Source organism: Cupressus sempervirens, chromosome 7 (assembly GCF_028749045.1).
Source record: "Cupressus sempervirens isolate cs-2001-9-10 chromosome 7, ASM2874904v1, whole genome shotgun sequence".
Taxonomy (NCBI): Eukaryota; Viridiplantae; Streptophyta; class Pinopsida; order Cupressales; family Cupressaceae; genus Cupressus; species Cupressus sempervirens.
In genome coordinates this window covers 133,247,729-133,262,864 of record NC_143124.1, presented here as the reverse complement: position 1 = coordinate 133,262,864, position 15,136 = coordinate 133,247,729, and positions in this window count along the sequence as shown.

Below are 15,136 nucleotides of genomic sequence, written 5' to 3'. Positions count from 1 at the left end.
AGTACTTTGTGCTCCTAATAGGTAAAATCACCAGAAGTGGTCAATGTAAGCCTTAACAAGCCAACTTTGCACTTCAGTAGTGAAGTTTTGTGGATATCATCCCCAACCCAATTTTACTTTCTATTTAGAAGGTTTCTAGGTCACCAAAATATTGTGCTCTTTGTGTGATGAATGTGTTATCTCTTTCAATACTAATGTGTGTAGTAGTATAGATGGATTTATGATGAAAATTTTTGAAGTTACTGATTCACCCCTCCCCTCTCAATAACTTATCATATCTTGAATATTTCCAACAATTGGTATTAGAGAGTTGTGGTTCTCAAGATAAAATTTAATAGCTTGAAAAAATATCTAAGGACAAATGGAGATATTTAGACTTGATAAGGCAATTGAAAATGAAAAAGTAGATCGAAAGAAGGTCATAGCTCAACTCAAGGAAGCAAAGGACCATCTTTCCCAATCCCTAAAAAGAAGGAAGGAACTTGCAAGACAAATGGATGGCCATTAGTATGCTGAAGAAAATATTGAAGACCTTTTCCCATTAAGTAGTTTAGATGAAGGTAATGAGGCAATCAAAGAACTCCTAGCAAAGAATGGCTCTCTACAAGAAGTAAGGAAAATCAAAAGAGAACAAGAAATTCAATCAATTAGGCTATGTGAGATTTTGTAACAAAGGAATAAGGAAAATGAAGACTTGGAGGCAAGAAACAATGAAGAACAAAATCAATCCAATTAGCATGAAAACTTCATTGATAAAATCATTGAAGCAAATGAAGAAATAATGAGGGAATAATGAAAACCTCGTTGATCAAATCACTGAAGAAAATGAAGATTTAATGAGGGAATAATGAGAGAATTGAGATCTAAAAAAAAAGTCATTGAAAATTTTAAGAATGACCTAATTGTTGAAAAAAAATCAATGAGAGAATGTTAAAATCACAAGAAGACATGAATCAATTGAATCAAAAAAATGAGCAGAATCTTCATAGGCAAAAAGGTAAAGTAAGACTTGGCTACAATCAAGAACAAGGTGAATCTTCCAAGAAAGGTAGAAAAGGAATAAAAAACCCTCATGCAATCATTATTGGAAAACTGTCATACATCAAACAAATTCTAGAGCAATGGAAAAGAAAAATTCAATGGAAAGTGCGACAGCTACAATCAACATGGTCTCAAAGCCAATGAATGCAAGGAGAGACCAAAATTTGAAGGTAAACATCACAAATGCAAAAAGCATGGTCACAAGGCATCTCAATGTAGATCCAAATTATTCAATCCAGCTAAACAATTTGTAAAGGAAATATTTGTATGGGACTACAATACCTGGTGCAGATGTCATTATTGTGGAGAATATGGACACACTAGCATAAATTGTGCAAGGCATCACCTAAGAAAGAAGGATACTACTATAAAGTGTTACATATGCACTAAACTCTATCATATAGCTAAAAATTGCATAAATATAAGAAAAATTGAAGATGAAAAGAAAGCAAGGGTTGACAAATAAGGAAACAAATGAGGTAGCAATGGATTCCTAAATCTATAGATGATACAAGCTCAAATCATGGTAGTGAAGTCACTTGAGAAGTGGGTGACTCCATCCTCTCAAACTAAACTTCTAAGAATGTGTTGGAGCTATCCTCAACAAGAAAATCCTAAGTAGTTCAAAAAATATGAGGAATACAAATGATCCAATCAGTATTTCAGATATACAAGGATCACAAAAAGTTTATCTTTCACCGAGTTGCATTAGACTCTGCTGAGGAAAGTTGGTAGAAGACCTTATCGAGCAAGGTTAAGAGAAAAGAAAATTTGGTTTGTTCATCAAATTGATACTCTTGCCAAGTTAGGTTAGTAGATGAGAGTCTGTTACTCACTATGTCATAATGGCACTAAGCATTTATGAAATTTTCTCAACAAAAGGGGTAACTTCAACTTCATTTTTCACTGCATTCTTAGCATTCAAAGAGTAGAGAAATTTGAAAGAGCATTGTAGTGTTTTCAAGAAATTTAGCAATGAGATTCTCATGAATTTTATCATCTACCAAGTAGTAATGGCATCTACTAGTGGAAGCAGCACTAAACCAAAGAAGGGTTCAAAAATGTTAGTTAAGAGCATTGAATTGAAAGCACCAAATGTTAAAATCATTTTGATCATTGTTGAATCACTTGATCATTAATGTGCTCAGTCGCAAATCATGCCAAAGGTACTCCTAATTAACAACATAAGAACTAATTTTAAATGTATTGTTCAAGAATTAGGGACATTAGAAATGGATAATGGCCTAGCTGAAATGTGTGTTGACGAAGTTTTGAAACCTGAGCATAAACATTTGGAAGCTAAAGGATTAACTTATATCCCTCACATGCCTTCAAATTTACAAGTAAAATGGATAAGCTATATATTGAGTTAGTTCCATAGTGGTGAATTATGGTTGGAGCAACCCATTCTAATTACAAAGAAGATGATACATAAGGTTATGGGTTTGCCAATACTAAGAAAAGCTAAGTCAACCAAAACCCTAGGTTGAGAGGAACTACAAAAGAGAACCCCAGCCAAGTGGGAGGGTAGAGATTTGAAAATAAACAATGTCATTGACATAGACCTTAGGTTTCACAATCACATTATTACACATAAGATCTACAACTTGAGTTAGTTAAACAACATTCCTTGTGAGGCAGTTAACCTAGCATACAACGTTATAAAAAAGAATCTTGAATTTGATCTGTTAGATGTGTTACTAAAGCAATTGAAAAAAATATTGAAAGTGTGAAGAATTCCAAGAATAATTCCTTCAAGTTTAGTTCATTTCTTGTTTTTTTATTCTTTTATGTTCAAAAATTCTTTCAATCTAAGGGCATAGTCATATGGAGGAAAGACACCCCTATTCTTTATCAAATAAACAAATTTATTGAAGAAATGGGTGAAAACTTTGAAAGGATTTTGGATAACTATTTTGAGGCATTAAAGAGAAAATGAACAAAAAATTTCGTATCCCATCCAAGCTTGTAGAAGACTACAAGGATGATATATGTTTCATGGTGGATTATGATAGAGTATACATTCAAGTAATCATACCAAGAGTGGCATGTGTAAAATCATTTCCTTGTGAAAGTAACATTGATGAAGCTAGAGATATCATTGAGGCATTAGTAAATGAGCCAACAAATCCTAATCTTCCTCCATTTGGCACATATGAGGAAGCCAAGAAGAGGATAGAGCTTAGTATCAAGATTCCTCAAGCTCTCAGTAGAGGCAAGAAGATAATTTCCAAACTAAAGATAGCTAAAGGTCCTCTAATGCTTATTAAGAGTAAGGGTGAGGATGAAGAGGAGGAATATGAAGAAGACGAAGAAGAAGAATTAGAGAAAGAGGAACCAGCAAGGAAGAAAGGTAGAGTGACTATCACCAAACCTTAGAAGAAACCAACTGCAGTTTTCTCCAAGAGAGGTAGGAAAGGTAAAACTGAACCTGTATTCATTCGCTCTCCACCTACATTTGAGGAAAGGATGAAATAGCTAAGAGTTGGAGCAAGAATTTGTAACTTCAAAGTTCTCAAATATGAGACTCAAACTCCAGCTGAGCAAAAGGAGATTGAGGACTTAGTCATGGAGAAGATGGGTATTCAAAAATACTCCCTTGCACAAATTCAACCTCAAATCCATGGAGATCATTTTGCAAAAATCAAAGTCAGATGGGAGAACATGGTGCAAATTGTAAAAGACATATTTGAAAAAAGACATATTTGAACAATAGTTGAGATAGTTAGTACCAAATTTGACTAATGTAGAAGTGAAGAAAGTAATAAAAGAACATGAAGAAAGAATTATTCTAAAGATTAACACATGTTTCATATTAATGAATAACATAGAATCAGTGGTTAAACATGCCTCAGACATTTGGAGAGATGTATATCATCTCATCAAGCCATCAGATGAAACTATCATAATTAAAGATGATGATAGTGATGATGATGATGATGACAACACTCCTTCCATCTCAGTTACTGTAGGAGAATTGCATTCTCTAATGGAGGAGAAGGAAGAAGAGAAGAAGGAAGAAGAAGGAAAGGAGGATAAAGCAAAAGACAAAGAAAAGGATGAAGATGATCTGGTTAGAATTGCAGCGAAAGAAATTGCATCTCTTCATCATACTCTACCACATACTATCACATCTATGGAGATAGCTTCTAATAGTGAGATTATGAGCACAATAGCAACATCAATTGCTCAATCTTCACCAGCCACCTCCCAGCTCCAAGTGTCTATAATGGAAGTATCAAGCACTTCATCTACTGAGTTGACTGTTACTTCTTCAGCTACTGAGTTAGCTCCCTCTGCTCCTGCATCTTCAGTAAGTGCATCAGTAAGTTCTACAATTTTGTCTTCATCAATTCCAGTAAGCTCTATGGTTTTGTTTTCATCAACATTATATGCATCTACTTCGATTCTAGTTAGTTCAGACACTTCTATGGGTATTCTACCAAGTGTGGCACTAATTTTGGGAAGTGTTTCAATTTTTTATTTGGTTAGTACTCCTATTGGCATTCAATCCTTAAGCCCTACTCCATTTTTTACTACTAGCCCTTCTATCTCTACTATTGTGTCTATTCCAAAGGTCAAACTAGTAATCATTCAAGTAAAACAAAGGCAACCATTAAAATGTCTAATCACTGGAAAAGAAATTGAAGAAGACATTGACTTAGACGTAGAGATAATAATACATAAGATTGACTATGAGACTACTAGTATTGAAGAAATGAGGTTAGCTAGTCAACTCATAGAAAAAAAAGCTACACAGAAGCAATTAAGGTTTGAAAGGGATAAGGAGTATAGAATATTTGAAAATGCCAAAAATATAATTATAGATGCTATAGGTGTTGAAGTGGATTCCACTCAACATATTTTGATTCAGTTAGAAGAGGCTATACAAAAATATAATGAGGACTCCTCTAGACAAGAGAAAATAATTGAAAAGGCTTGAAAGAAGTTTGATAACAAGGTGCTAGGGCATATTGCTCAGTAGATTGCAACCAAACAAGTGGAGTTGTCCACATTTTTGGGTAATTTTGAAAATTCTTTTAATAATGCCACGTCACTTTTTGCTAGACTTTATGATGTCTCTAGTTTTACGAATGGAATAAAGGAGAAGCTAAATAAGATTAACGTTGATATGAAATCAAGTGCATCAAAATTGCAAACCAATCCCTCTTCTAGCTCCTTTCATCACACCAAGGTGAAATATCTGGTAGACATGTAGGCAAAACTTCTAAGTGAAGAAGCAAGAATAAGAGAAACTTGATTGATATTCAGAACATGGTTTTTCCAATAATGGATACAATGCAGAAACATATTTCTTATTGCAAGACATTGGTCTAGGATCATAATTTCTCAATGGTTGATCACATGATCAAATTATTAGCAAAAGTTTAGATTGCTCTCTCCACCTGCCAAATGTTTCAAGAGAATTGGGATAACTAAATCACCCTCATGCTCAAGGTACATCAATAATTTCTATCTCATTTTGGTGTAACTATATAGATAGTATATGTAGCCCTTTGTCATTATTGTTAAAAAGGGGGAGTGATATGTAATATCAGTATAAGTTAAAGTGTGAGATAGTACTAAATAGAGTCAACATGTATATATCTTTATATATAATCCATGTGTCATCAAGGAGATATATGTCAAAAATGTATATGCAGCACCTTTACAAAGATCAATTTTGAAAAATCAAAATTTAGTGAGTCAGATTGTGTACATATGTTTTGGCTTTTAAGTGTTTTTTCAAAGGGGGAGATTGTTGGCATTAAGTTAGTATTGCCACTAGTGAACACACTTATCCATATTAGTATAGCTACCAAGCTCAACACTTAGTTTCCTACATTTACTGAGCATTCTAGTGTTAACTAAGCTTCAAAGAGTTCAGTAGTTTACACTGAGTAGAACAGTGGCTACTAAGTGAATTTAGGCAATGTGTAGACCAATAGTGTCTACCAAACTTCATAGTATCTATCGAGTAGTAAGTATGTGCCATGGAAATTTAGTGTAAACTGAGCATTGGAAGAAGTAGTGTTTACCGAGTGAAGCAAGTTAAACTCATTATGCAATATCTACCGAGTGACACTACATCTACCGAGTCACCAGTGGTCAATGAGTTTAGAACTACTTTGAGTGATTAGTATGGACCAAGCCTTCACTTCTATTGAGTGCATGACAATGTTGTGTAATGTAGTGGATGTTGAGTATTACAAGGTCACCGAGTCAATTTAGTGAACCCAAGTTATTTACTATTGGGCCAAATTTGTAATGTGTTTTTCACTTGTATTTTGGCTAACCTTGTAGTTTTGTAAATTGGAAAGGTATACATGTAAGATGTATTGTAAGACATCATTGTATTGAAGTATCATTATATATTTTTGAGAAGTGCATGCGAAGAACTATTAGCAATAGTTTAAGGAATGCAATAGGGTCAATACAGAAGAAAAAAATTCATATCTATCACATAAGGTGATCAATGCATAAAGGATCTTATCAGCAATCAGTTGCAAGTAGACCCACTACTTCATCCTAATAGGTGAATCAATTTCTAAATCCTTTAACAAAGTGGACTTAACTATCATTTGTATAAATCTCTTAATCGAGTGCACACTTCATTGTACATTTTTAAATCCTCTAACAAGGTGCACCTAGTAGTTCTTTTGCTCCTAGTAGGGTAGATCACTAGAAGTGGTCAATGTAAGCTTTAATAGGCCAACTTTGTGCTGTATTAGTGAATTTTTGTGGGTATTGTTGTCACAAAAGTTTGCACCCAAGTCCAAATTTTTTACCTAAGGATAATCTTATGAAACATGGAAACAACCTCCAAGCTGTGGGACTTGAACTGTAAGGTTGAGTCTCTAGTGAAGGTCAGCTTCCTTTACTATTAGGGTGCACCTAACTACTCTTGGAGAGGAAAAGGGAGAAGGAATACATAGAAGAAAATCTACCTATTCTAACCTAAGGGGTGATGCACCAAAATAGAGTGTTCAAACCAATCTCTACCCATACATGCACTATCAAACCATCATGACACCAAGAGATATACACATTCAGACTTGCTTTAATCTAACAATCGCATGTAGATCAGAAAACCCAAATGAATGACACAAGGAAAGAGAGGATTCACTTATATACCATTCATAGGCCAAAAGAGATACAATCATGCAACATTGCAGATCTTCTACAATAGACCAATGAGAGGCAAATAGTTCTTGCACTTTGCATTAATGGCTAAAGGAGATAAGGCAGAATTTCATACAGTTTAGAGCGAAAGGGAATTTACACTAAAGTTGTAGAGCAATATCAGAGAAGTCAGAGAAGAGTCAACCGGTACAAAATGTACAAAAATTGCCTTTATAGTTCAGGCATAATTGAGATATTTTCTCACTAAAGTTACTCCACAACAACTGCCATTAAGTCTTACAGAGAATAATCATGCAGATCTAGGGAAAATCCAACCTTGGCGCAGACCTAAGTACAATGAGATCTGATATTCTATTAAAATATGGCCTTGAGAAGATAGAAACGACAACATTAAACTATTCTGACAAAGTAGATGGATAGGATCAGAGGTGGTGGAGTGTTCTCCTTCATTCAATGAGTTCAACATTCACCCAAGAGTGGTTGGCATTGATCATAGGGATCAAATCATGCAAGAAAATTTGACTCCCTTCATTTTTTGCTCATGAATCAATAAGGTCAACAAGTCAACTAAACCCTACAAATAGAATAGACCATATGGGGTAATGATTTAATTTTTTTTTGCCACTCCATAAAGTATCCACGTAGTTGACCATATCTTTTCGACTAACTGCACCACCTCTTACCTTAACCAAGACTGTGATGTAACTGTAGACTCCTAAATCCTTTAGAAAATAAAGTATTTTTATTTTCTAAATTTTTTTTGATGACATCATCATTTATTAATTAATTAATTATTTTATTTATTTATTTATTTTTATTCTATTAAATCCCGTTATCTTAATTAAAAATATTTAATTAAAGAATCCATCCCAAAAATCTTTAAATCTTATTTAAATATTATTTACTTATTTATTAATTATTTAATTAATAAATTGACCAAAAAAACCAAAATAAATATATATAAAAATTTTTGCCCAAAACTTGGCCAATTTCCTTAAGACCGCTAACCTCTTCGAAAATCTTCTAATCCTTCTTTAATTTTGATTAAAGGCTAATCCCATCATTTCCTACACCTAATCCCAACTCAAAATATTTAATTAAGATTAAATATTAATCCTCACGTTTATTAAAAAAGTTTTAATAAATATCTCCTCAACCCAAACCCTTGAAATAAATAAAACTTTATTTATTTTCTAAAAATCTAATTTATCCTCATCCTAAGAAGTTTTAGGCTCTTCTAGAAAGTCTTCATCCTCATCCTAGGAAGTTCTAGACTATTCTAGAAAGTCTTTATCCTCATCCAAAGTCTAGACTCTTCTAGAAGATGTCTTTAAACCTAATCCTAATCCCCTCCTAACCTTGTCACATTTCCTAAACATGGGTTAAGACTTACTAACCCAAGCCAAAGTTAACAAATATCTCCTCCTTCACCCACCCTCATTAAATACCATCCACTTGCCTATCCCTAAGCTAATCCTAAACCATCCTAATCCATCCTCTAATCATTTGCACAATCCTAAGCAAGCTTAAAACCTTCCTAATCAAGCCCAAGTCAAAATTCCTTTCATCTCGCTCAAAATATCCTAACCATAAAACTTTATGAATCCCACTAGGCCATAAATGACTCTTCCAAGCCCTTTCATTGCTCTTACAAGCCATTATGAGGGTCTTTATGAAGATTTTATCCCTTGAGCCTCCTTTTTTGACTCATCCTTCCCCTTTCCTCCATCCTCTCACCCTGTGACATGTGTCACTCCCTGATTGGTTGTAAGGAAGCACAATCCATGTGCTCTCCTCTCATGCAATCTGAGCCTTCCATAAGTTTTTTCCCATCTTTGCATCCTAGCCCTTGATCCCTCAAGCCCTTTGCCTATTTAAGGAATCCTCTCCCAAGCCATTTTAACATAATCCATGAAGTAAAGTCATAATTCCATTTTAAGAAGCCATTTTACATCAAAACCATACACTTACACCCAAAATTCAACTCCATTTGAAGCTCTTTTTGAAGCATAAGCTTGAGCATACATCCTATCTATTTAGACAAAGCCACTCAACAAGAGAGCTTCTCATTGAAAGAGCCCATTAATGGCTCATATTATCAATTGAAAGCTCATCTTAGTCTATCTTGAAGTTTATGAATTTTGTTTAGTTTGTAGAAGCTTTATTTAAATTTAGTTTCTATTAGCATACTAACATTGCTCATATACATTTTGGCACACCTGGTGGAACCCCGCATAGGTCATCTTCATTAGCTTTTTTAGTCAAGTTTTGTATGTCATTTGCTAATTTTGGCTAATTTTGCTTGTTTTTGTGATTGTTAGGATTGTATAAATTGGTTTTGTAGGTCCACATGAGTATGAAGAAGACAAAGGAACTCATAGTCTATCTCATAGTGTTTGCAGATTTTTCAAGCTTATAGGTTGAAAAAGCACTTGGAATTCCTTTTCCTCTTCTTGTCTATATTCTTCTTATTCCATCTACTTCTTCTTCTTCTTCTTGTGGGAGATCTTGTCCATTTTTTTTTTAAGGAAGGAAAATCATACACTTCTTTTTAGTGCTTAAAATGAACCCCCAAATCATACTTAAATCCATTAAAAACTAAAAATTTGCAAAAAAAAAAAAAAAAAAATCTTTTAACAAGTGAAACTAAACCAATCCAATCATTTGCATCCTTGCAACATCAAGATTTTAGATGCATTCATGCAAAGTTAGGAACACTTCATTTTTGAGAATTTAAAAAGAACTTCAAGTTTCCATTTCAAAAGGTTCAAAATAAACACTAAGTGCACACTAAAATCTAGATCAAACTCAAAGCATCAATCAAGGATAAAATGAACCTCATTTGCAAATATTTTAAAGTTCTTTTAAAATTCTCATGAAAAATAAGAGTCGTAAATGGTTGCCCAAATTGTCCTAAAATCTTTTTTATTTGTTCCAAACAAATGTTTTGTTGCAAAATCTTGAATGTTTCTTAGGTTTTTCATGCATCAAAACAATCTAGGAATATCATTTTTGAACTTAAAACATGCAAACTAGAACACAAAATCTTGAATGAAAACCAAAGTCCAAAGAAGTCATTTTTAATTTTGAGTCAAAAAATATCTTGAATGATCTAAGGTTAAAACAAATCACTTCAAAGTTCTTAAAACAGCACACAAAATCTCAATCTTGAATGCTCAAAGGAAAAAACTTGAATATTTAATCACTTGTCTTTGAATGCATGTTGCTAAATCACTCTTCAGTGCCATGGATTAAAATCAAGTTTTTTTTTTTTTATGAATACATGATTAAAACAAAAAATCCAATCTTGAATGCAAAAGGTCAATTAATCATTACAATATCTCACACTTCATCTTTTGGGGCATAAAAAGAATCTACATTTTATAAACTTTCTAAGTTATAAAAAAAAAAAAAAAAAAAACTTTGAATGAATTTGTTCTTGGACTCACCCTCTTTAATCACCCATCATTCTAACCATTGGTTTCAATATCAGTGCCATATATGGGGATGGCTCTATCTAAGAAGGTGTTAAGTGCTCCACAAAAATCAAACTCCACTCACTTGAGTTTTTATTGGTTTTTGTAAGTTAGAACATTTCTTGAACGAACATTAGTCTCGCTAACACTTCATTTGGGCATAAAAATTGAACAAATCTTGATGTGGAGGGCCTTCGGGCACATGCTTGAAATCAAGCTTTACACACATCTTTATTTTGGGCTTAAAACAAACTCACACTCAATCTTGAATGTCTTAAAGAAAAATCAATCGATACTTGACATGGAGGGCCTCTGGGCAGGAGAGTTTACTTTTGTTGACCCTAAATCTTCTTGGTGTATTCATTCTTTGATCAATTTTACTTTTGTTAATGCTTCAAGTTAGAATTGAACATTTGCATCCTAAACATGTGTATTTGCAAGGTCTAGATCAGAAAAGCTTAAGTGTTAGTTGGAAAAGAATTTTTTCTTTTAGCCCAATATCATCCAACTCTTCTCTCCCCTTGTCATCTTTTGAGGCCATCTTGGGTGCATAAGATTAGGGTAAAAAATCTTGTTTAAATTTTAGGAGGCCTACTTGGGGATTTCATCACCCCTTGGGATGACCTCAACTATAGCATTCTAACAGAGTATAAAAATCGGGAGGTGAATCCAAAGACACCTCTCTTGGGATCAAGATTTTGTCACTCGGGCTAAGCCTCAAGGAACTTTATACCCTTGAGAAGTGAAAGAGGAGAAGTGGGTTACCGTTCCTCTCGGCCGTGTGACATCTTTTTGTTTTCATCTATGGATTTGTGCCTCATGTACTTTGGGTATATCAAGGACTCCCTAGCTAAACCAACTGTCAGCCTTGCAAGCAACCATCTAGGGTGTTAATGTGTTTGAAGTGACTGATCAAAAAATTTGTAAAACATACACACTCCTTGGCACAAGTATCACATTCTGAGAATCAAAAACTTCTATCTGGTTGTTCCTATCCATTGCTTGATTTTTTACTTGTTGAATGAATGTTTTCCAAACTTGGTCAATCCTAGCTTAGGGCATACTTAGCGTAGTCACTGGCTATTCTAGAAGTTGAACGAGTTGAAGCAAAACAACCAAAATCTCTCTAAGCCAAGAAGATTTAGGAATTTATGTCAGAACAACCCAAACCCAAACAAAAGTTTCAGAAAGCCAAACTTAAGCCATCTTAGGCATACCAAGAAATTGCAACTAAGAAAAAGGAAGTAACACCAAGCCCTCAAATTGCCAAACTCCACAAAGCAGAAGACAAAGTGGCCAACAAAACCTGTCAGGATGCCTGGTTAGATTGCACTATCATATTTAGCAAGCATCCAGGAGTTAACCCTACTTATGTCTTACCAACTAGGCATGATTTCTATGATTAGGCCCCCTTGTTTTTCCACATCTTCTTGCATAGGTTCCACTTTATAGTCATCTTTTTAGGTAAGCCATCCATCCTTAGTCATCCCATTAAGGATTTTAGCTCATCCATCTCATTTAGATCTTTGCCTTAGAACCAAACCAATCCCCTCAAACCTAGCTAGCATCCCAAAAGCCAAAGATGAGCTATCATTACCCTTTGAGAAAGGTAGGCCCATGATGTCACATTGTGCCATGCTTCGCAAGGGCAAATACCAGCATGTTTAATCTCCATGCATCTTTTTATTGTGGGAATGTTCCAGCCATTGATCCTTAAAGATCTAATGATGGAAGTTACAACTAGGAACATGTGAAATTGTGGGAAAGGTGTCACCATAGTGCTTGCTCGCATTGTCAAGAAGTCTGACAAAACAAACAATGTAGGAAAGTTGGCACCAATAGAATCGCCAACTCAGCCAGTAGCTCTGCCTTTTGTGGCCCACAAGAACAACAAGGACCCACCAATCCATCTGTCAAAAAGGGGCTTCCTCACATTATGTAAAGGTAGTGCATTTTCAAAATGCGAGAAAGTGCCCACCATAGATCTGTGCAAGATCTGATGACGCAGAAAGTCGCAAGGAAGCAGAAACAAATTAGGAAATAAAGAAATCCTATAAGGTTTTATCATTTTTTAAAAAAATATTTCCCAGGCATTAAAATAATACTTAAGCATGGAAGATGACCATTGGATGAGCTCAAATGTTTGAATTCAAATTTTGGCCAAGCAAAAATAGGTAACATTTCTAGCAACTCAGAGGGGATGCAAGCCAGTTATGCATATGACCAGTGGCTGTATGCATCCATTAGACCATAGAGTCATAAAACTGTGGATTAGTGCATGGTGAAACCTTAACCCTACCTCTATGGTAGAAAAACACCAAAAACTCTATCTCTCCAACTCTGCAACCTCAAAAAAACACATGTGCTCGTGCACTTCTTGGAAAGCAGGAAACCAATAGAAAGAAAGCTACTCTAATATTTATAAGAACTTCAAGCCCTATCAGAAACATGGTTTGAGATAGATCCCATTGACTGGGATAGGAAAAATTTCACCATCGGGCCTACTTAATTGAAAAGAATTAGCTTGCTTGCAACTAACAATCACATAGGGGCCACTCCATAGTGCATCAAATTTTGAGTGTCTTCCTGGTTTTTCCCTATCTATATCCCATTTTAGAACCAAATCACCCTCTCCAAAGATTCTGACTCTATCCTTCTTGTCAAAGCTCCCTTTTACCTACTGCTGATGTATTTTTAGGGTTTGCATGGCCTGACTCCTTTTCTCTTCCAGCTCCATCAGCTCTGCCATTCTCAATGTCGTGACATTATCTTCAATTAGCTCCAGCTGATAAGCTTGCTCTAGGGATGAGAATTCTAATTAAATTGAAAGCCTTGCTTCTTTGCCATATACTAACATAAATGGTGAATTTCCTATTGGCCTCTTGGGTGTTATTCTGTTAGCCCACAGTGCAGTCCTCAACTTTTGATGCCAACACATCTGGTTATCCTCTATAGTTCTTTCCATAATCCTAATCAAGTTTTTGTTGGATAACTCAGCCAAACCATTGCCTTGAGGATAGTAGTTTGAGGATGTGTTCAAGTAGATATTATGGTCAACTACCCATGCACAAATTTGAGCTCCTACAAAATATTTTTCATTATCTAAAATAATGGTTGAAGGGGCACCAAACCTAGTCACAATTCTATCAAGGAACTCAACAACTAAAGCTTCTATGGCATCCTTCAATGAAATTGTCTTTGTCCATCTGGTAAAGTAATTTGCAGCAGCTAAAATTGATTTGTGACCAGAACTAGAAGGAGGATTGATAGGGCCTATGAAATCCAATCCCCATTGAGAAAAAGGCTAGTCCAACTAAATGGGATGAAGAGGAAGAGCTGCAAGCTTCTGCTTACCAAAAAAGAAAGCACATTTTTCAAATTTCCTCACATACCTATGATAATCATGGAATAGGGATGGCCCATAGTAACCAGCCCTCATGACCTTCATTGTAGTTGTCCTTGCTAAGAAGTGACCATCATCAGGACCATCATGAAGTTCTCTTATCATTCTTTGAACTTGGTCTATGTCAATGCATCTTAATAGGGCTCCATTAAAATCTCTCCTAAAAAGGATACCATCAACTATGACATAAGGTATTGACTATAATCTATATTGTCTCCTTTTAGTTCTATCTAACCCTTCAGGATATCCATTGCCTAATAAGAAATTCTTCATATCATCCATCCAATTCCTTGGGTCATCATTTCTTGCTTCTTGTTGCTCTGTTAGTATCATAGAAACTTCCTCATCTAATTTTTGAGATGATATCATCTATTTACACAACCCCTTTCCTCTTACTAGCTTGGTGATTTGGATGTCAACATCATGTTCTATTACTTTAGTAATCTAGCCAGCTCTCTTCTCACTAATATCTTTGCTCAAAAGGAAATCCTTCACACTGGCATGGGGTACTAACAAATGAATTTTATTATGAGATAGGAGGTTTCTAAATTTCTTTAAAGCTCTAATGACTGCAAGGGCTTGCTTTTCTACATAGCTATATTTTTATTCATACTCTTTAAGCACTTCACTAAAGAAAGCTATTGGCTGCTCTTCATCTTTATCATTTTTTTGAGTCACGACAACCGAAATTCTTGACTCACCACCTAAGGTATAAAAGATGAAATCCTTTTCAAAATTTGGATTAATGAGAGTAGGGGCTGAGGTTATGGCTACCTTGATCTCTTCAAAAATTTCCTTCCCTTCCTTGGTCCATCCAAAGGCCAATTTTTTCTTAAGCATAGTCGGGGTTTTACCATGGTAGCAAGATTAGGGATAAATCTTGTCACAAAATTTATCCTACCAAGGAAACTTTGCAACCCTTTCTTATGTTTAGAAAGAGGGAAAAAAAGTATTTCTTTTGTTCTTTTTGGATCAATGGTTATACCATCCTCAGATACAATGTGTCCTAATAATTTTCCTTGATTGGTAGCAAAGACGCACTTGCTTGGGTTAAGGGATACCCCAAACTCCC